The 26,656-nt window shown below is 38.0% G+C and overlaps 1 pseudogene across 1 annotated transcript in view; it reads left to right on the top strand.

The window, feature by feature from the left end:
* The first annotated feature begins 4,377 nt into the window (after window positions 1-4,377).
* The window catches only part of LOC148014504 (uncharacterized), a 111,468-nt pseudogene continuing 89,189 nt past the window's right edge, over window positions 4,378-26,656 (top strand). The window contains exon 1 of the transcript XR_015688616.1: window positions 4,378-4,623. The product of XR_015688616.1 is annotated as an uncharacterized LOC148014504 (transcript). The remainder of the gene's footprint in view (window positions 4,624-26,656) is intronic.

Genomic DNA, 26,656 nt, shown 5'->3' with positions numbered 1-26,656 from the left:
TGTTGTGTAAAGAAATCCATGTTAGACACAAGATAGTATTCATGAGAAGTGCTTAGTAAACTTTGTCTCAATACTAGCACAACAAGGTGGAGCTCCAAACGTTTTAGTGTGAGGTAACATGGTAGATCTATGTGTGCCTACCTACATGCATGTGTATGTGTGTGCACATATGCAAAAGTGTGCACATGTGCATGCATGTGTATGTGTGTCTTGTACACAAACGTGTGTAAAGAGAGAGGGGGAGGGGAGAGATAGAGACAGAGGTAGAGATAGAGAGATAGAGCACACCTGCATGCATGTGTGTGTGTGTGTGGTAGAAAAAGATGTGTAAAGAGAGAGGGAGAGTGAGGGGGGAGGGGGGGAAGTGACACACAGACATGCACACTCATTCACTCACACAGAAATATCGATCCAAAAAAACAATAGTGGAAAAGTGTAGGCATACATAGTGCTTGCCTTGTCCTAGATATGGCATATCTAATGTGCGCCACTTTGATGTGCTTGTAAGGGATAACTCATCGTTGGTTAAGATCCTATATTCTAGAACAAATGTATATTTGACTTTTCCTTTGTTCTTCAACCTATTTGAGATTGTTTCATGCTTCTTTTCCCATCTATGTAAGATTTCTAATAACCATAATAGTTGAGAGAAGATGCATGCTACTTTTTTGCCTTTCTTTTTCTTTATCCATTGACCTTTTCTATCAAATACCTCATACCTTAGGGTTTTCAATACATGCCAAGTTTTTGTGGTTCTGTTGCTTCCATAAATCAATATCAACATTTGTGCATAGCATAAAGTTCATGGAGTTTTTAAGCATTCAAAATCAAATTTGACCTAAATTTGAGGTGCATCTTATTAAGCAGTAATTTTCATCTCAATCTAAAGTGGCTACGATAACCTATCTAAACTTTGGAGATTTTGCATTTTACACATAAAATTTTACTTCAACATTATTTTGAGTACTAAGTACTACTATTTTAAATCTTTGGAGATGAGACCTCAATTAATGCATGATTGATGTGAATTGTGATTATTAATGGGAGGGAGAAGTTGGCAAAGCAATTATCTAAGGCAAGTTATTGTCATTTAAACTTGTAAGCCATGTTGCATGCTACCCTTTTCATGCATGCATGCATTCTGTTGGCAAGCATCAATGGCAGGAAGAGGAAGCAAGAGTAGAGAAGTGATAGCAATAGACCAATGGTGTTGAATCAAATGGTTTTCTTGTAAGCTGCTAAGGAGCAATAGGTGAACACAGGAGTAGAGAAGTGATGGAAAACCAATGGTGTTGATATAATGGTTCTCATGCAAGCTAGTAGGATCAATAGGTGGACATGGTGGGGGTAGATAAACTAGTAGGTATGGATCATGCTTGCTACAATGAAATTTGAAGAAGTAACCATATCGAAGAAGGAAGAGGAAGCAAGAGTAAAGAAGTGACCATATCGAAGAAGGAAGAGGAAGCAAGAGCAAAAAAGTGATAGCAAAACAATGGTGTTCATTGATTGGTTTTCTTGCGAGCTACTAAGGAGCAATAGGTGGGCATGGTGGAGGTAGAGAAACTATTGCATGATGATGATGCTATGGGAAAATGTGAAGAAGCAATGCTATTGAAGCAAGCTAAATTGCCTTCAAGGCCCCCATTGCATTTTCCTTGGTTCACATCACCCAAACATGTACTGACTTTATCTCTGCTTTTTTCTTCCTTTACTTTGTGGTTCATATGTTAGCAAATGATGAATCCCATAGATGGTTCTCTACAACATTAGTAAAAGCAACTTTGTACAATATAGATTGAATGGTGGCAAAGGTTTCTACATGGTGTTGATGGGCTCAAAGATATAGAGAGACTGATTTTTGAGCTCTACAATTTACTTTTAAGGGAAACTTAGCTTATGCTCTCCCTTGATCTTCATTCTCTTGAAGGGATGTTGTCACATGAATACCCAATATGAATCACCTTTGTTGATCTTCATATGTGGGTAAAAGGGGAAGTGTAGAATCTTGCCAAAGCCTTGGGCAAGGTTCTCTATGTGCCCATTGAAACAACTAGCATTTGTATGCTCAAGGCCAAGTGTAAATCTTGCATTCTCTAGGATTAGTATAATGAGCCACCAAAGTGTGGAAGTTTTTGGCTCACATATCCTAGAGCTCTATGTTGGGGTCAAATTCTCTCTTTCCTTGATTCAAGCAGAGTGGGAACTTTTCTCAAGTCTACCTCAATAATCATGGTTCTAATAAAACTAGGACTCTAAAGAGCCCAAAAGGATCTTGTAGAATGTAGTAATGTAGGATTTTGGCTAAGTAAGTTGAAGAATCTACTAAAATACCTAGCCCTTCAAGTAACCATTGCACAAGAAAGATATCCCTACCTAATCTATCTAAGGACAACTAGAGAGACGAGTAGATCAAGTTGAAGCAACAAAGCAAAGCAAAGCAAAAGAACTCAATAGTAAAGGCAAGGAAAATGTGCCACCCAATAGAAAATACAAGAGAAGTAAATGTAATGGCAAGCTCTCATTTAAGAAAAAGGCAAGACTCCTAGTAGACATGAACTTCTACGTAGCCTCCTTGGAGATGAGTGAAATTTTTTATATGTTAATGCAATGTACTAATCAAATTAGAGAATCCCCTAAACCAAAGGTAGTCACATGGTTTGTGAGAGGGCTTAGGGATGATACCTAAGTTTTCTACAAAAGTTTCAAATGGCATAAGCTGGACATTATTTCTTTTATGGGTAGTTAAATTGGATAAAGAGGAGGTTGGGAAACTCTCCTTATTGGCTATGAATTATTTTCCTATGCACAAAGACGAGGGAAATCAGGTTCATGTATTGCTAGTAAAGAAGCTCTAAATCCCAATCTAGCATGGAGGTTTGGGGATAGTTCCTATGTTGCAACAAAATATTCTAGTTGGGGACAGGCACATGCAAATTGTCTCTATGTATACAATGAACATCACTTTTTCTTGTGCTAAGCAATGAATCCAATTGAAAGGAGACAAAGATAGTAGACAAGCTTAACAATCAGAATTTGACAATGGGACTGACCCCTTGGATTACATGATGCTAAAAAGGGATCCTCGTGGAAATATCAAGTTTGAACACATGCATTTCACAATCTTGCACTTACCAAAGGAGATGGATTTGTTGTATTCTTTAGCCAATATGATAATCATGCAACTAGTTGTCATGCATCTTGACTGGATTGGATTTGTGGCAGTTACAATGCTTCATGAATTAGTGGGGTGTAAAAATTAGAGGTTTTCATAATATGAACTCTTCAAATCCCATCCCTTTGACATGTACTATGAGTTTGTTTTTGCTAGGGCAAACTATGAATGATCCACTGCCTTTTCACTCCAATATGTTTTTCTTATTGATAATAGACTTTTCCATGCCCTTATAAATATTTGCTCTTAGCTAGAAGTGACCTCGTCCTTGACTCTTGATGGCTTAGATACTTAGATTCTATGATAGCCCTCATTAAAAATCATGTCAAATTTCAAGCTAGTCTTAAATAGTGACTCCGTGAATATTGAATCATGTGTTGAGAAAGATTATCGTGTGTTGATCAAGCTAATCCTAGGAATCCATATATCCATCAACTTCTACAAGAAATTCAATGTTACCTTCAACACAATGAAACAATGGGTGTTAAAGATATAAAATAATAACTAAAGGATGAACTAATGGGGATGCACCAATATCTTTCCTCTTTAGTACTCTAAAGATCAAGCACAAGATGGAGAAATTTACATTTTTTTAGGATAAGTATGGAGCAATTAGTAGTCCTTCAACTCTCTCCTATGAACATTTTTTATCATGAGTTCTTGAAAATGGTGGGGCACTTTTCTCCAATGTCATTGCTCGTGTAAGCATCAATGGGATAGTCTCACCATAATTTTCTCTAAGGAAATCTATAAAGGAAGACATTCTTCTTGCCACATTGCTATTTTCTTTGACCATTAACCCTCACTTAAGGAAAGTTGATAAGAGAATCTAGGATGGACCAACCGAACAACTCCCACTTCGCAATGTCCATAGATTTGGAGCACAATTATTTGTTATGACAACACTAGCATCATCATGGTGAATAAGAAATTGTTGACTCTCTCATATAAACACATAAAGAATTTTCTATGCTTTCAACCTCTATTGTACTATTCCTTTTAAGCTAGAACAATGCCTCAACAATGGCTCCTTTAGTGGGGTTTAAATCTCATTAAGCAAGGTGGGAGATTTCAATATTTAGAGTGGAATTGGGGCACGCCATGGGTGTTGTGATAATTATAAATAAAGATTCCATTGTTTCTATATGCGCACGTATATGCGCAGGAAAGAAATGTTGTCTTCAGAGCATGTTGCGCATACTATGGTTCCTTCTACTCCCCGTAATCAGTCTACTAGGAAAGTTTATACGGATAGTCCAAAGGGCCCACCTGCTAAGTTGGCTTTTGACACTCGAGGGAATGTGATTACGCCATGGGATCATCATTATCCTCGCTCCATCCCCAAGACAGTGGATATTCCGTCGACCTCTAAAGCTGGCCGTCAGAACTCTTTTGCCGTGTTAGCTGATTTTTTGGATGATGGTGTCCTTGATATTCTAGCAGAAAAGGTTAAATCGAGGCAAGTGGTGCCTCGTTCCTGATTTTCTTTTTGGATACACATGAAGATAGCCACATGGAATGTGCGAGGCATTTGTTCTCGCCATAAGAAACATGCCATGTGGACTGTATTGCATGAGAATCAGTGGGATGTCTTGTGTGCGGTAGAGCACAAGAGTCACGGTGAAGTAGAAAAAGTTGTGGATTGCCATGTGAAAGGGTAAAAAACCAGTTGGTAGGCTGACATACAGTGGGTATTCATCCACACATTATGCATATATGACTAAAGTGTTAGGCTATAGAGAGCTTGCGAAGTTCAGTGAGGCTGTTATAGATGAGAATTGGTGTGCTGCCATGGATGAGAAATACGTAGCATTGGCTAAAAATGAGACATGGGAATTGGTCCATTTTCGTGAAGGCAAAGTACCCATTGGATGCAAATGGTTTTATAAAGTGAAATGAAAGTCAGGTGGTTTGTTGGAAAGGTATAAGGCTCACTTGGTTGCAAAGGGATATGCACAATAGTACGGCCTAGATTATGAGGAGGCTTTCAATCCGATTCCCAAGATGGCAACGATGAGAACAATCATTGCATTAATGGCTTCTAAGGTCTAGAAATTATGGCAGATGGATGTCAAAAATGCATTCTTGAATGGTGACTTGCTTGAAGAGGTGTATGTGGAGCATGTTGAGGGTTATGTACACCTTGACTATTCAACATATGTGTGTAACTTGAAAAAGGCTTTGTAAACAAGCACCGTCAACATGGAATGCTCACATAAGCACTTATTTGTAGTAGCTTGGTTTTCTGATAGGTCATGCAAATCACAACCTATTTACAAAGAAGACAAAGCATGGTTATGCTTTTCTGGTGGTTTATGTTGATGATTTGATCATCACAAGAGATGATGATCATGGGATTGCTGAAATTAAAGCAATGTTACATGTTGAATTCAAAGTCAAGGATCTTGGCGAACAGAAGTACTTTCTCGGGATTGAGGTTGTGTCTACACCTCAAGGTATATGGCTCTTGCTAAAATAATATGCTCATGATATGTTGCCAAAATGTGGCATGATGGAGTGTATAGCCATGGAAACACCATTGTATCAACATGTCAAACTTGTAGCAGTTGATGTTGGGACTGATATCGAGAATGTCACTATGTATAGGGTAGCCTAATTTACCTTACTAATATCCTTCCTGACTTGAGTTATGCAGTGGGACTAATTAGCCAATTTATGTAGAAACCTCGTAAGCCACACTTAGATGTAGTTAGGAGGATTATGCAGTACGTGAAGGGTACTGCTGATTATGGGATGTTTTTGAGCATGGGAATCATTTGACTTGACAGGTTATACAGATGCTGATTGGGCTGGTTGTGTCTATGACAGGAGGTCAATCAGTGGTTATGCTTTCAGTTTGGGCAATAGTATGATTAGCTGAAGTTGTAAGAAGCAACCCACTGTTGCTTTATCTAGTATAGAGGCAATATATAGGGGTGCAGCCTTAGGGGCATGTGAAGTAGTTTGTGACTTGTGAAACTGCCACATGACTTGGGTATATAGTTGGACAACAAAGTCACATTTCATTGTGACAATCTCAATAGTTTGATGCTGGCTAGCAACCTAGTCTATCATGCTAGATCCGAACACATAGAAGTTCATTACCATTTTATCAGGGAGATGGTACTTGCTAGAAAGATTGACCTACTCCATGTGAAGACAGAAGACTAGGTAGCAAATATCTTTACCAAATCACTTGGTAAAGAGAAGTTTTTGCATTTCACGGAGCTACTTGGAGTACAAAAATTAGCTTGAACTTGAGGGGGAGTGTTGAGAATCAAGCTCGTGATCAATATCACTAACATGACCGACCTTATCTGGATAGTTGCCGTCTTAGTTGTCACTCTCCATGTGTGTTGTAATAATTGGGTCAGTCAGACTCTAACACAATTAGTGGTACGATCAATTAGTGACCCAGTGTGTTTTCAGTTATGAGTGATTAGACTTAAGTAAGTTTTATGGAATAATGAGAGTAGAGAACAATGAGAGTTCATGACTCTCTGCTACAGCTCCATGTCTTTGTCTCTCTCTCCCTCTAAATCTTGAACAGAGGCTTACCTTGGTAGTCAAGTGACTCACATGATACCAACTTAATCTTTTACAATGGATTATTACTCTCTTTATGATCAAACTAGTACACACACCACAAGGGAAGTGTTAGGGTAAGCATCAAGCAAATGAACAAAGTTGCCATGACTAATTGTATTTCTTATGAAGTGCAGAAGGCAAGCAAGCTATTGATTTAATTGAACAATATGCATTCAATGAAGGATTCTAAGCACAAGGCAACATGCAATCTTAAATCTCTCCAACACAAGGATTTAGCTCCGCAAATGGACCGGATTAAGATCTAATCAGCATACCTTATTAGTGATTAGAGTAGATGAATGAGACTTGATTGATCAATGAAGCCCAAAACCTCCATTAGTCCAGCTTGGGGAAGCAAAACATCTTCAATGAGTTTTAATCTTCAAGTAATTGATGAATTTTCTAATGGGGGCTCTCCTGCTTCGTCTTGTGCTTGCTCTTCAAGAATTGAAAGTTTTAGGCAAAGCTTTCATGGGGTTGCCCATAATAAACCTTTGCATTTGGAGCTCCATATCTTCAATCACAATCAACTTGGCCAAGAATGGTGGAGAAGATCTTGGGGGATGAGATTGAAGAGAGTTTGAAGGATTTGAAAGCTTGGTCCAAGCTTTAATGGCTATCCAAAAATGTCCACTCTTGTGCACTAGGATTTTCAGGGTATGGGAGCTCAAATGTTGGAGAGGAGAGGTCAAGTTGTTGATCAAGAGGGAGGAAGTAGTTCTCTAATGCCCTGGGGCTCCAAAAGTGGGAGTGGTTGCTAAGAAGAAGTAGGAGGGGACCAAGCTGCTTAGCGCAATTCGCACTATAAATTGGGGGTTGGTTCTTGAAGGCAAGAACTCCACCAATTGGTTGGTCAAATTGATGTGGGGATGCAAGGGATCAAGTGTTGAAGGTTTCTATTGTTCTTGATAAGGGGGAAGAGAGATCTTGAGGTCTACTAGGACTTGATAGCCATGGTAGCTCTAAAAAAAACTTGCGGCAAGAGAAAGAAGACTCACTTCAAAAATTAACTATAAACAATACCTTCATTAAGTCCTAGGAGTCTTTCTTGGCAATGTACCTCTTAAAATTAGACAATGAGTGAAAAACGAGTTGCCATTTTTACCCCTTTGCCTCTCAATTTGTGCAAGCCTCCTACCATAGTTTGTGTGGTCTTCAAGAAAGATGGCATCCCTACCTAGAATACTTTGTATACCTGAACTAATTGGGATTTTCATTGCTCTAAGAGGGGAAAATAGATTTGAAGGGAGGAGAGAGAAAGGATCAAAGCACACAACTCTGATACCAATTATAATGAAGGAGACCTAAGAGAGAGAAGAGAGAGAGGAGAAGATTGTATAGAGGAGAGAAAAAGAGTGAGAAAGAGAGAGAAAGAAAGGGAGGAAACCATAGAAGCTAAAAGGAAGGTGAAGAGTTAGCTCTTGACAATACTTGGATGCCCTAAAATGGGTCTTTTACACCTTTTGTACCATGGTCAGTGTGATTGGGTATGTAACCCTTGGTTCCTGTGTGTCTCACTCATTTACAACCGCATTCCATATTACCAAAATAAAGATAGCACATATAAACTAGGGGGTCTACTATAGCCATTGCCTATTCCATAGGGTAAATGGATGTACATCACTATGGACTTCATCATTAGGGTAAATGGATGTACATCACTATGGACTTCATCATTAGTTTGTCTAAAAATAAGAAGGGGTGGAACAATATCTATGTGGTGATGGTAGATAGGTTGACAAAAGTAGCTCATTGTAATGAAGGGAAAATAGACAATTATTTTTTGTGAGAGAAAATACTCTAGTCACACTACCATGAGTATAAGATGTAAGAGGATTAATTTTTCATTCATTCATGCAAGTAATACAAATCATGAAGTAGATCATGAAGTAGATGCCTCCTTCTTTACACACAAATATATACTCTCTCTATTTTAGATCATGAAATAGATGCCTAAAATCAATGTGCTATTAATAATAAGTTTGCTTTTGGAAATACTATTTAAAAAGTGATCCAGGAGGGAATTTTCGCGTATAAGTAAGTGAGTACAAGTTTCATACTTGTTCTTTAAGAAAAAATATATTGAGTTAATGCATGGCCTTAAGGATTTGCTCTAACCCTAATTTTCATCCATATGTAGATTTATATCATTATTCAAACCCAATCTTCTTTGAGGGAATTAGTATATTCAACAAAGTCAACACTTATTCTCTAAGAATAAGTCAAAGGACTTGAAAGATTGACCATTAATCTATACAAAGAAATGCCATCTAGCAATGGTTGATATGTAAAACATCATAAGAGATTTTGCATAACAAAAGACCAGGAAAGGCAATTGCCATAGTAAACTCTTGTTGATAACAATAGTCACTATATAAAGATGGGAAGTCATAGTTAATGAATTCACAAGAAGTAAAATGGGAAAACATAGCTAGAAGAAGTTAGTGTGTGGCCAATGGAAAGTATCAAGATTGGAATTCATAGTAAATGAATTCATAAGTAAAATTGGAAAACATAGGTAGAAGAAGTTAGTGTAACAAGAAGCTTTAAAGTCACAAATTTGGATCAATGGAAAAATTACAAAATTTCAATAAATTTCATGAAAGTTCTAAAAAAATCCATAGTCACCAAAATAAATTTGTACCACTTTTGTATATTACTATAGAATTATACCAAAATATTGATATCTTGTCTATAGGCTTCTCTAAATCAAACTTTAGCAATATAACATTGATTCACCATTGGCACACATATTTGGACTTGGCAAATAAGATACTTGTTTTTGGTAGAAGATGATACTTGTTGAGAGATGTTGATATTCTAACATACTCAAGCCAATTAATCACATGTTCAACTTTTCACAAATATTTGGACTTGGCAAACTAGATACTCATAATTTTTTTGCAAAAAGAAAATTCTTTAGAGAGCTTGATGTCTTATCATATTCAAGCCAACTAAATCACATGCCCTTTTCCAACTTCACTAACTCCAATAATTGTTTCGTAATCCCTTTAATAGTCACAAATAAAAACTATAGGTTAGGTCATGGTAGAAGCTTCAACAAAGCATCAAGATTGAATTCTCAATATTTACTAATCATATAAGATCATAGTCCAAGTCTTTGATGGACTCTCCACATACTTCTTTTCCTTCCATGCATGCTTCTAATATGCTGTGTTGGGCCTTAAGCATGGATGGATTTCTGATGATGCATCACAAAGGCTTTGCCTTATGAGAAGTTTGAAGTCTTCTATAAAGCTTTAGGCTTGCTCTCCTTTGTGGATGGATCTACTTCATTGGGCATGGCACTTTCCTACACACAAGTCCCAACTCTTGTTCATTGTATCACTCTTGGAGGGATTTATTACATTTTTGTAGTGATTTGTGTGAATACATTAAAGACCATCAGGGCATTTTTTTCCCTCTTTAGGACTTTTTTTCCCCTTGGCATCTGCATATGCCTATTCACTTTTAGGGCATACATAGTCTTGTAAAACTTCTCTATTGATATCTCTCAATACACTTTGAGTTATGCTCTCTCAAGCTTCTTCTTCTCCAACTGTGTACCATTGCATTCATGCAACCCTAAATCTAACAGCTATGGCTTGATTTTGTATACCATGGTGTTTGTAGTCTAGGTATGTGGGAATTCCAAGCACAATTTTTATGAGTATAATATCATATAAAAATTTACCGTCATTGACAAAATAGACCATGCTATGCAAGATTCCAAAATATGGGTTTTATTAATGTGAATTTTTTTGTGTAGTGGTTTCATTCAACATAAGGATCCAAGTACTTCCTTCATCTTCCAACTTTTGTGCTTTGTCTTCATTCTAATTTTCCTTCCTTTTAGAGGCTTTCTTTGTTACACAGTTATCATCTAAATACTATCTCAAAGAAGGGCATCATTATATTTTCCTTAAGTTTATTCCCATGTTGAAAGATCATTAGCATTAAACCTAATATTCACAATCTTATCTGATTAACTATAGCTTGATTTCTTTCCTTTGCCATGACTTTACCTATCCTTAAGGACTACAACATCCATTTATAAGGTTTTTGCAAGATCAAGAAGGTGGAACCTTGCTAGCATTAACTAGTTCAATGTATTACTTGATGCATGGCAAATTGTGATCCCTTACCTCAATCCAAGCTGTAGCATGCTTTTCACATTTGATTGATTAGGATTAGAGCATGTGATTTGGATTAACTTAACCAAGATTGTATGCACTTGATGAGTACCATCCAATGGTTTAATAGTCTAGGCCATCTTTCTTTACATGAAAGTTAAGAGATCAATTGAGTATACTTATGTTTTATTTAGGGTTCAACAAAAACGACTATAAGAATCCTTAAGAAGGAAGCCAAAGAATGTGTGAAAATGTCTTTAATAACATCTTCCATCTAAGATGTTTCATCATTATACTTTGATACCTTTATCATTTTGGAATTATAGTCAATGGTAAGAATTGACTATTAAAATACTCAAATTAGTTTTCTTTTTGCCATCACAAAATCTTTTAGATTAGTAGATCTAGCTTGTATACCCAACAATTTCTTATAAAAAGAAGGAAGCTTTGAAACTTGAGACACAATACTTTGCAGTGACACTTTGGAACCAATGACTTTGCAAAATTCTCCTTAATAGTTAATATATTCTTTCTAGGAAGATGAAAAAATGGCATTTATAACCAAAAAAAAGTCAATTGATCCTATCATGTCTAAAAGGCAAACCAAAAGTAAACTTAGCATAATCAAAACTTCTAAGGTGCTAAAGCTATACTCTTTTTTATTCATGCCGAGACACTATTTATACACATGCACTTATGCATATTTCAAAAGGAAAAAGTTTGCAAATAGGGTTTATTGTCTTATAGTTGGGAGACAATCAAAAAATCAATTTACTTTGAATACAAATTTACTTTCATTTGAAGTGGATAATCCTCTCTTAGCAAGCTAGGAAATTTACTCTTACTTTAATAAGTGAATGCTCCTATCAAAGGCTTCCCCAAAGTGGGTTATGCATACTATTGTGCCAAAATTTTAAAATACATTTCAAAGATGAATAGTATGAAAAGTGATGGTATACATGTCTCTTGAGATGGATTGATATTCTACTTCATTAGAATTAATAGATATCAATATTTGGATACCCAAGTATATCATAGTATCTATAACCCATCAATTGCATCTCTAAACCCTAACCCTTATTGTATAGGCAATGCTCCATTCATAACAACTTATAACTAGTTAAAAGCAACATTTCTTTGCAATAATGGTCATCAATTGTCTCACTATTGATAGAAGTGCTCTTGAGAAACATTGTTGCATTTTGGAAATGGAGGATAAATATATTCCTTTGGATTAATTTGGCAAGACATGTCATATACAATCCATCTTCCACCAAATATAAATCAAAAGAGGTTTGACTTATCAATCGGGTTAAAAAGATAAGGTAGGGAACTAAGCTTGACTTTAAAAAACTTTAAGCAAAGTTTTGATCCATCTAGAATTAAGGCCTCATATATGAGATACATGTTTTGGTTATGGAGCAATAATGTAAGAATGACTACAGAGTGTTATCCTTCTAGTTTTGTACAAGAATTATAGGGAGGAGACATACTTGACCTATTTATTAGCACTTTTTCTTTCAATAATGGATGTAGAGTGGGATTTGGACACTCAAGAGGCCATGCTAGAGTGTTACAAGGTTACATCCAATAGTTATTTTTTTAATGCTATCCTAGCCATGTAATTAATTGGGGATTGGATCTTTATATGCACAAATATATCACACAATGTATAACTCATCAACTACATCTCTAAATACTACCCGATATTGAATATGGTCTATAAGGGTTTTAAAGTCTTATTTTCACATAATCAAGTAAGCTATAATCAGGGGAAATTAGCATTTCTTCATAGGAGTGGTTTTCCATTATCGTACCATTCATATTCACTTCTAGAAGTGCACTTAAAAGTACATTAATATAAAGTTAGAGGATAAAGGAACTTGTTTTGGATTAATTTTCCCATCTCTTACCAAAGACTAAATTGAAAGGGTGTAACTTATAGTTTGAATTAAAAGAGATAAGAGATGAATAATTTTACCAAAAGTTTGATGAACCAAAGCTAAATTGAGAGCTCGTATGAAAGAAATAGGTTTCACATTGGATTGATAATGCAATAATGATTGGGAGTGGGATGTTTTTATAGTTTTGTCAAGAAATGAGATGATGAAACATACTTAAACTCCTTAGTTGGCACACTTGTTTCTTCTCTCATTAATAACTTTGAAAGTTCTAGAGTGGGATTTGGACACTTGAAAGGCCATGCTAGAGTCTTAGAGTGTTTCATCTAACTTTACTTTTTGGGGTATCTTGACCATGCAATTTTTTTATAGTGCATGTATCATATTAAAAATAAAGATAGTAAAGATATACATGACATCCTTGCAATATATTAGATGCTTGCTATATAGCTAGGTCTTGCTAAAATTATTGTACAAAAACTTATCAACATGAGCTTTAGCTGTAAGATTCTTGAGCATAACTATGACGTCACTTTTGAAGGTTGAGATACCATGCATATGTATTGAAAAATGTCTCTTATCCAAGAAGACTTTACTGCTAAAATTTTGAATAAACTTTATCATCTATGCTCTCATGAGGTTCACAAGCCTCATGGATTCCTAATCAAATCTATATTCGTCACTAAAGAGAGTGGTTTTGAGAGAGGGAATTGTGAATATCGAATCCATATAAACATTTCTTGATAGAGTTCCAAACTAGTTTTTATGTTTACATAGTCCCCAAATAGGTGGACCATTGTTTCTTCCTTCCTATTACATAAATATCACATTTAAAGAGAGGTGTTGAGTGGAGAACTAGAATCTCTTGAGCCTCTTCTTCCCTATTGACATCCTAGATAGAGGTAAAAGCTTCTTCCATAGGGTGTTCAAGAGGTATAATGGATTATCTTATCAAAACTATCTTTGACTATCTACCATTGCATCTCTTCCAAATGCTTATTCCACTAGTAGTGATCAAACATTTAATTTCTTAATACTAAGGATATCATCCTTAGCTATCTTCTTTCATCTTTTGTAAAACCCTTAACATCCTTTTCTTTTTTTTATAGCTTAAATGTAGCATAACTTGTAGCACAATTTGTTTAAATCCCCAAAAGGAATGAGCAATGGAATCCTAGATGCCGAACTAGGACCTTAGGCCTTATATGCATTTCTTTGGATAGTTTGTCTCCTCTATGATTGGGACAAATGATTCCTCAAATGTATAGGGGGATACCTAAATTATTTGTAATAGTAAGGAGTCTCCTTTTTTGACTTATCAACACCCCATTTGACATCTTTTTTTATTGATGTCTATGATTTAATCAATGTTAGATAACCTATGTTAGGGAATTCAGAGCTACAATTGTGTGTTGCAAAGCACATCTTCTTAGTAGAGATTTAGACACACTGCACCCTTGATTTGCATAGTTCTATTAAGTGTTGGCTGATATTCATCCAATGTTGGTGGTCTCGATTGAACTTGTAAAGAGAGTTAAGTTATATTACTTGCCTTCTCGACTAGACTTATTAAACCCAACCTCCATCTTCCTTACCTACAATCATCATCATCCATGGGTTAAGTGAGAGTGTTTCTTACCATTCAAATTCCATAAATGTATTTACAGATCATCTCAACATCATTGTAAGAGATCTTACCAAAATGTACAGCTAAGACAACAAAAGTAATGGATGTAGATAATATACTTTGGATGATAAGATATTTGTTGGCCAAAGAAGAGGAGACATGTCTCCACTTTTCCACCCTCCCTTTGCACTATGGGCTTGCCTCTCATCATGAGGCAACACATACCTACTTTGCCTTGCACTAAGCATCATAACTAATGGTATGCCCAATTCATTGTCAAGACTGTCACTGCCAGGTGACTCATATCTAGTTGTAAGTGGGCTAGTCACATCTTTAAACATATTTTCTTTTCCTTTATCCCTCATTGACATGTCCATGTCAGTGATGCAGTAGCACGAGTGCGGACTTGTCCTATCCAAGGAGGACTAATAGTAAATGAACCATTACATGTCTGTCCACTCATAGACGTACTAACTGAAGGATAATTTTTAGTATAAATAGGGTTGGTTGTTCCATCAAAGACCACTACATTTGGATTACTATACCATGAGGCCAACTCATCAAAAACTACATTCCTGCTAATCAAGGTTTCCGGAGTGGACGAATCATAGCATTTGTAAGCATTTCTCTCCTATCCATAGCCAAGAAAAACACTTTTGACAGATTTTGGGTCTAATTTCTTCCTCTTTTCATCAGGAACATGTATGTAGGCAATGAAGCCAAATACTTTTAGGTGACTAATGTCGAGCTTGTGCCCATACAATTTTTCATACAGAGTCAAATCATGAATCCCATGTTGAGATATCGAGCTCCACTCGTGATATGCCAGGGTGACCGTTGTGCATTTATGTCACCGACTTGTTAGTTGTAGATGCGGTTGGTACACCGCCCATGAATAATAGCTAGATGACAGCTATCCTTATCTACTCTAATTCGTGGTTCAGTTAGTATACCACCTTAGTTAATTGAGTTTGGTTTGAGATCCATATATAGGGTTCTTCTATTTCTATATACAAGAGTTCTTTTGGCTTACACAACTAAGAAGAGGAAAACTATTTTCAACCTCCACCTGTGTGTGTATTCCCCCATTGTGCAAGCAAGAAAGCTACAAGTGAGACTCCTTCCTTCTCTCCCACAATCTTGACATGGTATCATAGCCTTGTTCGTGGTAAGGAGCTCACAAAAGCAAACCAAGTTCGTGGTGTTCTGGTAAGAGGACCGGTGTTGCTTTCATTTTTCTGTTTTGGGAGCAAGTCTCTGCAGGTAGCACAGCCGGAAAGTGCAAGAGTGCATTGTCTCAGATTGAGATGCCCTTCGCGGTGTAGCAAGAGGGCAGTATATGCTGCAGGCGAGGGCTTTAGCCCTCGATTGCTCTGTTTTTTTTATTTGAGGCCATTTTGGGGCCTGTTTTGGAGGCAGAAGTTTTCTGCACGCACTCAGGAAAAGGCCCTGTTTTATGCTGTGCGACCACTCTTCTACAGGTCGATGAAAAGTTACCATAGAAATTGCATCGTATGCCTGTGTGCAGAGACATTGGGAGTTATAGAATCATCCTTGTTGCCTGTTGATGCAAAATTGTCACTACGAAGTGACTGTGTGGTCAAATACAACTTTCGTCAGTTTTGCAGATTTGCCCTTGTGAGGTTAAAGCTGTGTTTTTTTACAGTGACAGAATTTTTTGCAATGTTCTGTAATGGTGTCTGATTCTCTTTCACAGATTGTCACTGAAAAGCTTGACAAGAACACCTTCCAAGCATGGAAGTTTAGAATGACGAATTTCCTTATGGGAAAAGGATATTGGAAATTTGTTGCAGGAAATGAATAACTAGTTCTTCCTGATGTTCCCAATCAACAGCAAATGCAGGCATTTAAAGGATGGCATGAGAGAGCCAGAAAAGTTATGTACTGGCTATCTATCAGTATTTCAAACTCTATGATTGTGCATATTCAGGATGCAAGTATGCCAAAGGAGGCATGGGATACTTTGTCAAAAATGTATAGCACAAATATGCAAGCCAAGAAAATGCAGCTTAAGCAAGAGTTGCACAATGTGCAAAGAGAAAGTATGAGCATCAATGACTACCACATGAAGGTGAAGAAGATTGCAGATGCACTTGCTTCCATTGGGTCGCCAGTGGAAGATGATGATTTAGTTTCCGTGACCTTGAATGGTCTAGAAAAGGATTATGCACAGTTTTGAACATCCATTTCCGTCCGTGAAAGATTTCCTGATTTTGAGGAGTTGATTGCTCTTCTAATTTCTGAGGAGCAGAGAAATGGTGGTGCATCTTCTTCAGGAGGAACTTCAAAGGAAACTATCTTCTACTCAAATGCTGGAAGAGGTAGAGGCAGAGGTAGAGGAGGCCGATCTGGAGGCCGTGGTAGAAATCAGAATATGCAGCAAACTCAAGAAAACCAGTCCTATGGAGGAGGACGTGGTAACTCTAGAGGCAAGGGGAGCCAAAGAGGTCGTGGTGGATGGCAAAGAGGCCAAAATGCAAACATCAATGTTGAATGCTACTACTGTGGTAAAATGGGTCATATGGCTAAAGACTATAAAAAGTAGAATGACATCATGAATGGAAAATTGCAACAAGGGAATTATGCATCTTCTAGTAGATAGGGTGATGACAGAAATGAGCATTTGTTTATGGTGCAGCACATGAACAATTATACATGTCCGATGTATTTCATGTCCCGAATATCACCAAGAACCTGGTTTCTGTTGGTCAAATGGTTGAGCAAGGCTTGCAGGTCAGATTTAATCCTCATGGATGCTTTGTTGAGGATATGAAAAATAAAGGTCGCTTGATAGCAAAAGGAAAGAAAAAGGGCAGAATGTTTATATTGGATGCAGACATGCCTGAATTGAGTGCAGCAATGTTTGCACATGGGACCGTTGTAGTTGCAGATATTGATATATGGCATAAACGCATTGGTCATGTTAATGTACAGCGACTCAAATCAATGCAGGCCCAAAATATTGCTGCAGGATTGCCTAAATTCAAGGTTGCAGAAATGCATAATGTATGTAAAGCCTATCAATTTGGAAAACAGGCAAGGAAACCATTTCCTAGACATGTTCAAGAGAGTAAGAAACCATTGGAATTAATCCACTTTGATGTGTGGACTACTAAAGCTGCATCTATTGGAGGCTATCATTATTTTGTCACTTTTATTGATGACTATAGCAGAAAAGTTTGGGTGTATTTTATGAAAGAGAAAAGTGAAGTGTTTGGGCATTTCAAAACTCTTAAAGCTATGGTTGAAAAAGAAACAGGCCTGTAAATAAAATGCCTAAGGTCAGATGGAGGGGGAGAGTACCTCTCAAATGAGTTTGCAAGGTTCCTGCAGGAGCATGGCATAAAGCAGCAATATTCATGCAGTCATACCCCACAACAAAATGGAATTGTAGAAAGGAAAATTAGGCATATTTGAGAGGTATCTCATGCCATGCTCAACGACAAAAGACTTGCCAGATTTTTATTGGGCTGAAGCAGTTACTACAGCAGTCTACATAATGAACAGGACTCCCACTACAGCAATACATGGGATGACTCCAGAGGAGAGGTATACTAGTAGGAAACCAGATATTTCTCACTTGAAAATTTTTGGTTGCATTGCCTATGTTCATGTGCCATATGAGTTGAGATCCAAGTTGGATCCAAAAGCTGAGAAGTGCATCTTTATTGGCTACTCTCTGCATAGCAGAAAGGGTATAGATGTTATAACCCTTCTACTCGTAAGTTTACAGTGAGCAGAGATGTTGTTTTTGATGAGATGAGCAGCTGGTATAAACCAATAAATGTGATTGATGATGTAGATGCACAAAATGGTAATGCTGCACAGATTTCTTTGCAGCAGCCACAAAATATTAGTGGTCCTGGAGTGTCCTCTAGCAGTGGTTCACATTCTTCTCCATGGACAGACAGATTGAGATTAGGAGAATCTCCTCAAAACAATGCAGATAGTGGTATGCAGGTTTCATGAAAAGGAAAAGAGAAGGTAGATCAGTCCATGTTTGATGTGAATGTAGGTCACTCTTATGTGGATGGTGAATCCAGTGGCTCACAACAAAGCATTGATGATGAGTTGGGTATTCCTTCTATTGTTACACCTGGAGTAAGGAAGACCAGGGATGTTTTGAGAGCACTTGGAAGTGAGCCTACTTTGAGCAGGTCTACCAAAGCTAGGTATCCTGTGGATAGGTTGAAATATGATGGATTTACATGCATTCACTATGCCTATATAGTCAAAGTGATACAGGAACCAGAACTCACTTCTTTTGAGCAAGCCATGGGAAAAGAAAAATGGGAGAAAGCCATGGATGAAGAAATGGATGCCTTGGAAGCAAATGTTACATGGGAATTGGTACCTTTGCCTAAAGATAAGAATGCAATTGGTTGTAAGTGGGTTTATAAGGTAAAGCACAATGTAGATGGTTCTGTGATGAACAGATACAAGGCAAGATTAGTAGTCAAGGGGTATGCACAAATGTATGGCATTGATTATGAAGAAACATTAAGTCCAGTTGCAAGGATGGCAACTGTAAGAGCAGTCATTCCTATGGCTGCATCAAAGGGATGGTCTTTACATCAAATGGATGTAAATAATGCCTTCTTGCATGGTGATTTGCAAGAAGAGGTCTATATGGAGTAGCCACCAGGTTATGTGCATGGTGTTCATCCTGAGTTTGTTTGCAGGTTGAAGAAAGCCTTGTATGGCTTGAAGCAAGCACCTAGAGCATGGTCTGACAAGATAGGACAATATCTTGTCACTATTGGCTTTTAGATTTCCAAGGCAGATTTCTCACTTTATGTGAGAAAAACAGAGAAAGGTATTATGCTGCTTGTCATTTATGTTGATGATTTGATTATCACAGGTGATAGTGATGAAGATATCCTTCATGTGAAAATGCTATTGAAGCAGAAGTTTGAGATGAAGGATTTGGGAGAGCTGCATTATTTCTTGGGCATTGAGGTGATTAGATCACCAAGTGGGATATGGATCTTGCAGAGGCAGTATGGATTGGACATGCTGTCCAAATATGGGATGACAAGCTGTAAGCCTATTTTAGTTCCTTTGGAGCAGAATGTGAAGCTGAGCGCAGATGCAGGTGAGCTTCTGGAAGACCCTACTATGTACAGACGCATAGTAGGAAGTTTGATTTATATGACTATTACCAGGCCAGATTTGAGCTATGTTGTTGGATTGGTAAGTCAGTTTATGCAGGCTCCAAGGAAACCACATTTGGATGCGGCTAGACGCATACTCAGGTATGTGAAGTCCACATTGCAGTATGGACTATTTTATGAGACTAGGGTTCATATACAGTTGCATGGATACACTGATGCTGATTGGGTTGGTAGTATTTCTGATAGACGATCTACCAGTGGATATGTATTCTCTTTTGGGAGTGCTGCAGTCACTTGGAGCAGCAAGAAACAACCTACAGTTGCCTTGTCGAGCACAGAGGCTGAGTATAGGGATGCAGCAATGGCTGCATGTGAGGTAGCTTGGTTGCATAAGCTACTTTATGATATGCATCAGTCTACCGATGAGCCAATTGTCATTTATTGTGACAACATGAGTAGTATACACTTGGCAAATAACCCAGTATATCATGCTAGAACAAAGCACATTGAGGTGCATTATCACTATGTGTGGGAGAGGGTTTTACTAGGTCTTATTGATCTAGTTTATATCAGCACAGAGGATTGGGTAGCTGACATATTCACGAAGGCATTGGGCGCAAAGAAGCTGCGCAAATTCAGAAACCTGCTTGGTGTGCAGGAATTGGGATTGAGCTCGAGGGGGAGTGTTGAGATATCGAGCTCCACTCGTGATATTCCAGGGTGACCGTTGTGCATTTATGTCACCGACTTGTTAGTTGCAGATGCGGTTGGTACACCACCCATGAATAATAGCTAGATGACAGTAGTATACAACGAAGGCAATCAGCCTATCAATTAGAAAAACATTCATTTTTCATAACGTAAATCCAAAAATAACTTTGGATATTCCATAAAAATCAATCTCTTCTTAAAAAGACAAATACAAAAAACTAAAACATCATCATTCATATGCTTCGCAAAAACTAAAACAGCATCACCACAAGATCTCTTAGGAAACTCATCTTCAACTATCAATTTTAATTTAAAAATAGAATATAAAATTATTCGCAAGGAAGGATACTCTTTTATCATAAAATTACTTGTAAGGAAGGATACTCTTTTATCATTAAACCTCTTTCATCCTTAGAATAGTCTTAGGAACAAATTTCTGCTCTAACAAGCATATATTTGAGCATAATAACTATTTTAAGGTTTATTCCATAAGTAGTAGTAGTATATATGTAACCATCAAGCTAGAGATCATGCTTTGGTATTTGTGGATATCCCAATCTCATGCCCTCATAGAGATTGTAGTGTGCAATAGTGTGGAGAGAAGGTGGGTGAGTTGTAAAGGAGAGAAGGTGGGTGAGTTGTAAATGGTAAAGGAGAATTCTATTGATGATGGAGAGAAGATGAGGTGAATCGCCAATTCTATTCCTAGTGACCCATAGTGTGGCACCCATGACTGATTGAAATCAGTAAGACTCTCAAATCCTACCTTGAGTATTATAACTATTGTTTTGTGGTGGATTTTCTTGCCATAATTCAATGTCAATTTGTGCTTGTGTTTTCCATGGTGTGTTGACTATGGGTGTCAAATGCTCTAGTTAGATCTCTCTCTCTTTCTCCTCTCTCTTCTCTCAACCCTTCTCCCCGAACAAAACTGCCCCCCCAACAATCAACCCACCCAAATTTTTTATTTTTTATTTTTTGCTTTTTAAAACCGAAAGGGTGCATGGGATGACTCCAGAGGAGAGGTATACTGGTAGGAAACCAGATATCTCTCATTTGAAGATTTTTGGTTGCATTGCCTATGTTCATGTGCCAGATGAGTTGAGATCCAAGTTGGATCCAAAAGCTGAGAAGCGCATCTTTATTGGTTACTCTCTGCAGAAAGGGTATAGATGCTATAACCCTTCTACTCGTAAGTTTACAGTGAGCAGAGATGTTGTTTTTGATGAGATGAGCAGCTGGTATAAACCAGTAAATGTGATTGATGATGTACATGCACAAAATGGTAATGCTGCATAGAATTCACAGCACCAGTCACAAAATATTAGTGGACCTGGAGTGTCCTCTAGCAGTGGTTCATATTCTTCGCCGTGGATAGGCAGTTTGAGATCAGGAGAATCTCCTCAAAACAATGCAGATAGTGGTATGCAAGTTTCACGAAAAGGAAAAGAGAAGGTAGATCAGCCCATGTTTGATGTGAATGCAGGTCACTCTTATGTGGATGGTGAATCCAGTTGCTCAAAGCAGAGCATTGATGATGAGTTGGGTATTCCTTCTATTGTTACACCTGGAGTAAGGAAGACCACGGATGTTTTGAGAGCACCTGGGAGTGAACCTACTTTGCGCAGGTCTACCAGAGCTAGGTATCCTATGGATAGGCTGAAATATGATGGATTTACAGCCAATGGTTGTAAGTGGGTTTATAAGGTGAAGCACAATGCAGATGGTTCTGTGAACAGATACAAGGCAAGATTAGTAGTCAAGGGGTATGCACAAACGTATGGCATTGATTATGAAGAAACATTCAGTCCGGTTGCAAGGATGGCAACCGTAAGAGCAGTCATTGCTATGGCTGCATCAAAGGGATGGTCTTTACATCAGATGGATGTAAATAATGCCTTCTTGCATGGTGATTTGCAAGAAGAGGTCTATATGGAGCAACCACCAGGTTATGTGCATGGTGTTCATCCTGAGTTTGTTTGCAGGTTGAAGAAATCCTTGTATGGCTTGAAGCAAGCACCTAGAGCATGGTCTGACAAGATAAGATAGTATCTTGTCACTATTGGCTTTCAGATTTCCAAGGCAGATTTCTCACTTTATGTGAGAAAAATAGAGAAATGTATTATGCTACTTGTCATTTATGTTGATGATTTGATTATGACAGGTGACAGTGATGAAGATATCCTTCATGTGAAAATGCTATTGAAGCAGAAGTTTGAGATGAAGGATTTGGGATAGCTGCGTTATTTCTTGGGCATTGAGGTGATTAGATCACCAAGTGGAATACAGCTCTTGCAGAGGCAGTATGGATTGGACATGCTGTCGAAATATGGAATGACAGGCTATAAGCCTATTTCAGTTCCTTTGGAGCAGAATGTGAAGCTGAGCGCAGATGTAGGTGAGCTTCTGGAAGATCCTACTATGTACAGACGCATAGTAGGAAGCTTGATTTATATGACTATTACCAGGCCAGATTTGAGCTATGCTGTTGGATTGGTAACTCAGTTTATGCAGGCTCCAAGGAAACCACATTTGGATACGACTAGACGCATACTCAGGTATGTGAAGTCCACATTACAGTATGGACTATTTTATGTGACTGGGGTTCAGATATAGTTGCATGGATATACTGATGCTGATTAAACTGGTAGCATTTCTGATAGACGATCTACCAATGGATATGTTTTCTCTTTTGGGAGTGCTGGAGTCACTTGGAGCAGCAAGAAACAGCCTACAGTTGCCTTGTCCAGCACAGAGGCTGAGTACAGGGGCACAGCAATGGCTGCATGTGAGGTAGCTTGGTTGCATAAGCTACTTTATGATATGCATCAACCTACAGATGGACTAGTTGTCATTTATTGTGACAACATGAGTAGTATACACTTGGCAAATAACCCAGTCTATCATGCTAGAACAAAGCACATTGAGGTGCATTATCACTATGTGCGGGAGAGGGTTTTACTAGGTCTTATTGATCTAGTTTATGTCAGCACTGAGGATCAGGTAGCTGACATATTTACAAAGGCATTGGACACAGAGAAGCCGCACAAGTTCAGAGACCTACTTGGTGTGCAGGAGTTGGGATTGAGCTCGAGGGGGAGTGTTGAATTATCGAGCTCCACTCGTGATATGCTAGGGTGACCGTTGTGCATTTATGTCACCGACTTGTCAGTTGCAGATGCGGTTGGTACACTGCCCATGAATAATAGCTAGATGACAGCTATCCTTATCTACTCTAGTTTGTGGCTCAATTAGTATGCCACCTTAGTTAGTTGAGTTTGGTTTGAGACCCATATATAGGGTTCTTCTATTTCTATGTACTAGAGTTTTTTTGGCTTACACAACTAAGAAGAGGAAAACTGTTTTCAGCCTCCACCCTTGTGTGTATTCCCCCATTGTGCAAGCAAGAAAGCTACAAGTGAGACTTCTTCCTTCTCTCCCACAATCTTGACACACGTAGTACATCATGTAGGTTCTTCTTTATGCCATCATGCATGAGCAACAAAACCACACCTGTATGCTAAATATCATGTTGTGTATCATCACCAATACATACAAATCCATGAGACCCTGCTACGAACTCATCAAACCATTCACCATGAGGAGTCATATGATTGGATGCTCCTGATTCTATGTGCCATTTCTCATCTTTGCCTCTCTTAGGAATATTCTTTGATACATGTTGCATAGTAAATAGCCTATCTCGCTGGTCATCCTAAGTACCACCAGAAGATGCATAATGTCCATGTTACCTTCCTTTTGCCTTCATATCACAGCTTGCTTTGTATGGAAATCATTCACAATATGCCCATATCATCTGCAATAATGATAGTCTTTATCCTTGATAAACTTCACAGACTGCCAAGAGCCACCTCTTCCTCTAGGTAATCTCCCTCTGCCTGTAAAGGCTCCAGATTCTCGCTATCTTTGTGTATTTGAGCTGTGCCAAGCATATTGCTGCTGTTGTCCATGTGTGTTTTGAGTGTCTCCTCAACCCCAAAAAAGCTCCATGAGCTCTACCACCTCTAGCTCGTTGACTAGAGTAAAAGATAGTGTCACTGCCCTGAGATGTGCTTGAACCTATATTTAAGACAAGCTTTACTTATTCATGTAGCAGCAGTGCAAGTAACTCATCCCAATCAGGGGGTTCTACTCTCACAGAAATGGACGTATAAAATTCCTTATACTCCTTGCCTAACCCATTCAATGTCACTGCAATCATATCATCCTCTGAAACACGAGATCCAATAGTAGCCAGTTGTTCAACTATGGTCTTTATTTCTATCGTGTACGCCTGAATGCTCCTACCATTCCTAGACATGTTATTGAACTGCTACTTCAATTGTATCTTCCTTGCATGCATGACATTACCATAATTCTTGATGAGTGCATCCCAAGCATCCTTCGCGAAATGGCAACTGGTAATCTACATAGCCATCGCATCAGATATGCACAAAGAAAACCAATGCAGTACTTTACTAGCTCTTTCCAACCATTGTAGGTGAGCTCTCTGTTGTTTATGTGTTGGATTTCATTCAGGACCCAATAGCCTCTACCAATCAAGAAATTTTGTGTCCTAAACTTCCATAGAGAAAAGTTTTTGTTATCAAGCTTCTCTCCCACAATTTGAGTGATATTGACAGTGCCTTGAGCATTTGTCATATTTGCAACTAAGGTATTCAATACTATATGCAATCTATAAATTCTTGACTCCCTGCAATTCAGGAATAGACTTTTGCAATTTAGGAATAGTCTTCCTGTAGTTCAAGAACAGTTTCCTACAGTTTAGGAATAGTTTCTTGCAATTCAAGACCAATTTGCTACAGTTCTTCACGTACAATTTCTTGACAACCTAGTTGTTATAAATTGTATTCCAACAATATAAAAAACACAGTCAACTGAGCATAAACCAAGCTCAAATCAGTTCAAAACATTCTATGGTAGTGGCAAAACATCTAGATGCAATGGCATTCCAAATAGACAACATGTGTCTACATAGTAGACATGTAGGTGTTCATGACAATCAATGACAGACAACAATCTGTAACAACAATCTATAACAACAGTTTGTGTATAACCAGCAATGTTTTCTCTGCTAAAACAAGAGTATTCAGACTTCAAAATAGCCCCAAAACATCTCATACAATTGCCACTCTATGCAAGAGTTGATACATGTCCAACTGGTCAAAATAGGTTGTCAAGTGAAGATGATAGGTATCCTTCTTGCAGACAATAACCAATTAATACCTTGGTATAACCACCAACAAATCAGTCCAAACTTTGGGCTTTCAGCACTCACAATATCCCAAAAAGTATCTATCACTTGGTATGATCCAAGCATTTGTCAGTAGCAAATAAGCATCATAGATACGTCAACCTTGTAGGTGTACTGTTTCCAAATTCAGGACAATAACTAGTTCGATATTTCTAGCCTGAAAATAAGCTCCAAAACTAAGCATTTAGCACTCCAATATCATGCCCATCTATACATAAGTGTTGCTATAACACTTGCCAAGCATCCAGGATGATTATCAACATCATTCTCAAGCCTTTCTTGATCAAACAATGCCCTCTTTTTAGTGTTGGAAATTCCAGGATAGATTTCAACCTGCATTCTAGACAAATTTCAGCTTGCTATTACCATTTAAATCTAAGTGTTGAACTCTTCAAAGCCATGCCAAAATGCATGAGAGTAAAGGCATATACACTTCCAAGCATCAATAGACATTAGTAGAGGTCAATATAGCTCCCAATGAGCTACAACCAAGTACGTATACGTTGTCCTTGTATAATTAATTATAGATCTGCTCTGTTTTCTAGCCAATGTTTGATTCGAACATCCACAAATGATTTGAGAACCAAGATACCAATGCTATGAAGCTTTCTTCAATCCCTGACAAGTTGTTTATAAATAGTAGAGTGTGTTTATGGTTATCAATGTCTGAGTTGGAGCAGTAGAAGATGACCATCAAACTAGCACAATCTGTGTAGGTCACATTTTTTACCTTACCACTATTTTTTCCCTCAATGCTCATGCAACAAAGCTCATTCAAGTGGCCAAGAACCCCTCTAGGAAGCCTCAATTGGTTGTGAACTAATAAACCACAAGAAACATACCTTCCAACTGATCTAATGGCTGCCAACACATGAACTTTTGCAGGCCACAATGCAGCTCCTGACTTCAAGCTCCAGCTCTTGCAATGTCGATGCTAATCCCACCACCAAGCCTTCAGGCTTGGCGCTCTGATACCATGTTCAAGATTCAAAGGGAGAGAGAGACAAAGACATGGAGCTATAACAAAGAGTTGTGAACTCTCATTATTCCATAATGCTTACTTAAGTATAATCACTCATAAACTAAAAATGCACTAGGTCACTAAACTAAC

Source organism: Lygodium microphyllum, chromosome 25, assembly GCF_053477565.2.
Source record: "Lygodium microphyllum isolate KBCC chromosome 25, Lygodium_microphyllum_v1.1.10, whole genome shotgun sequence".
Taxonomy (NCBI): Eukaryota; Viridiplantae; Streptophyta; class Polypodiopsida; order Schizaeales; family Lygodiaceae; genus Lygodium; species Lygodium microphyllum.
The sequence above is the reverse complement of the archived record's forward strand: the minus strand, read 5'-3'. Positions and strand labels throughout refer to the sequence as shown.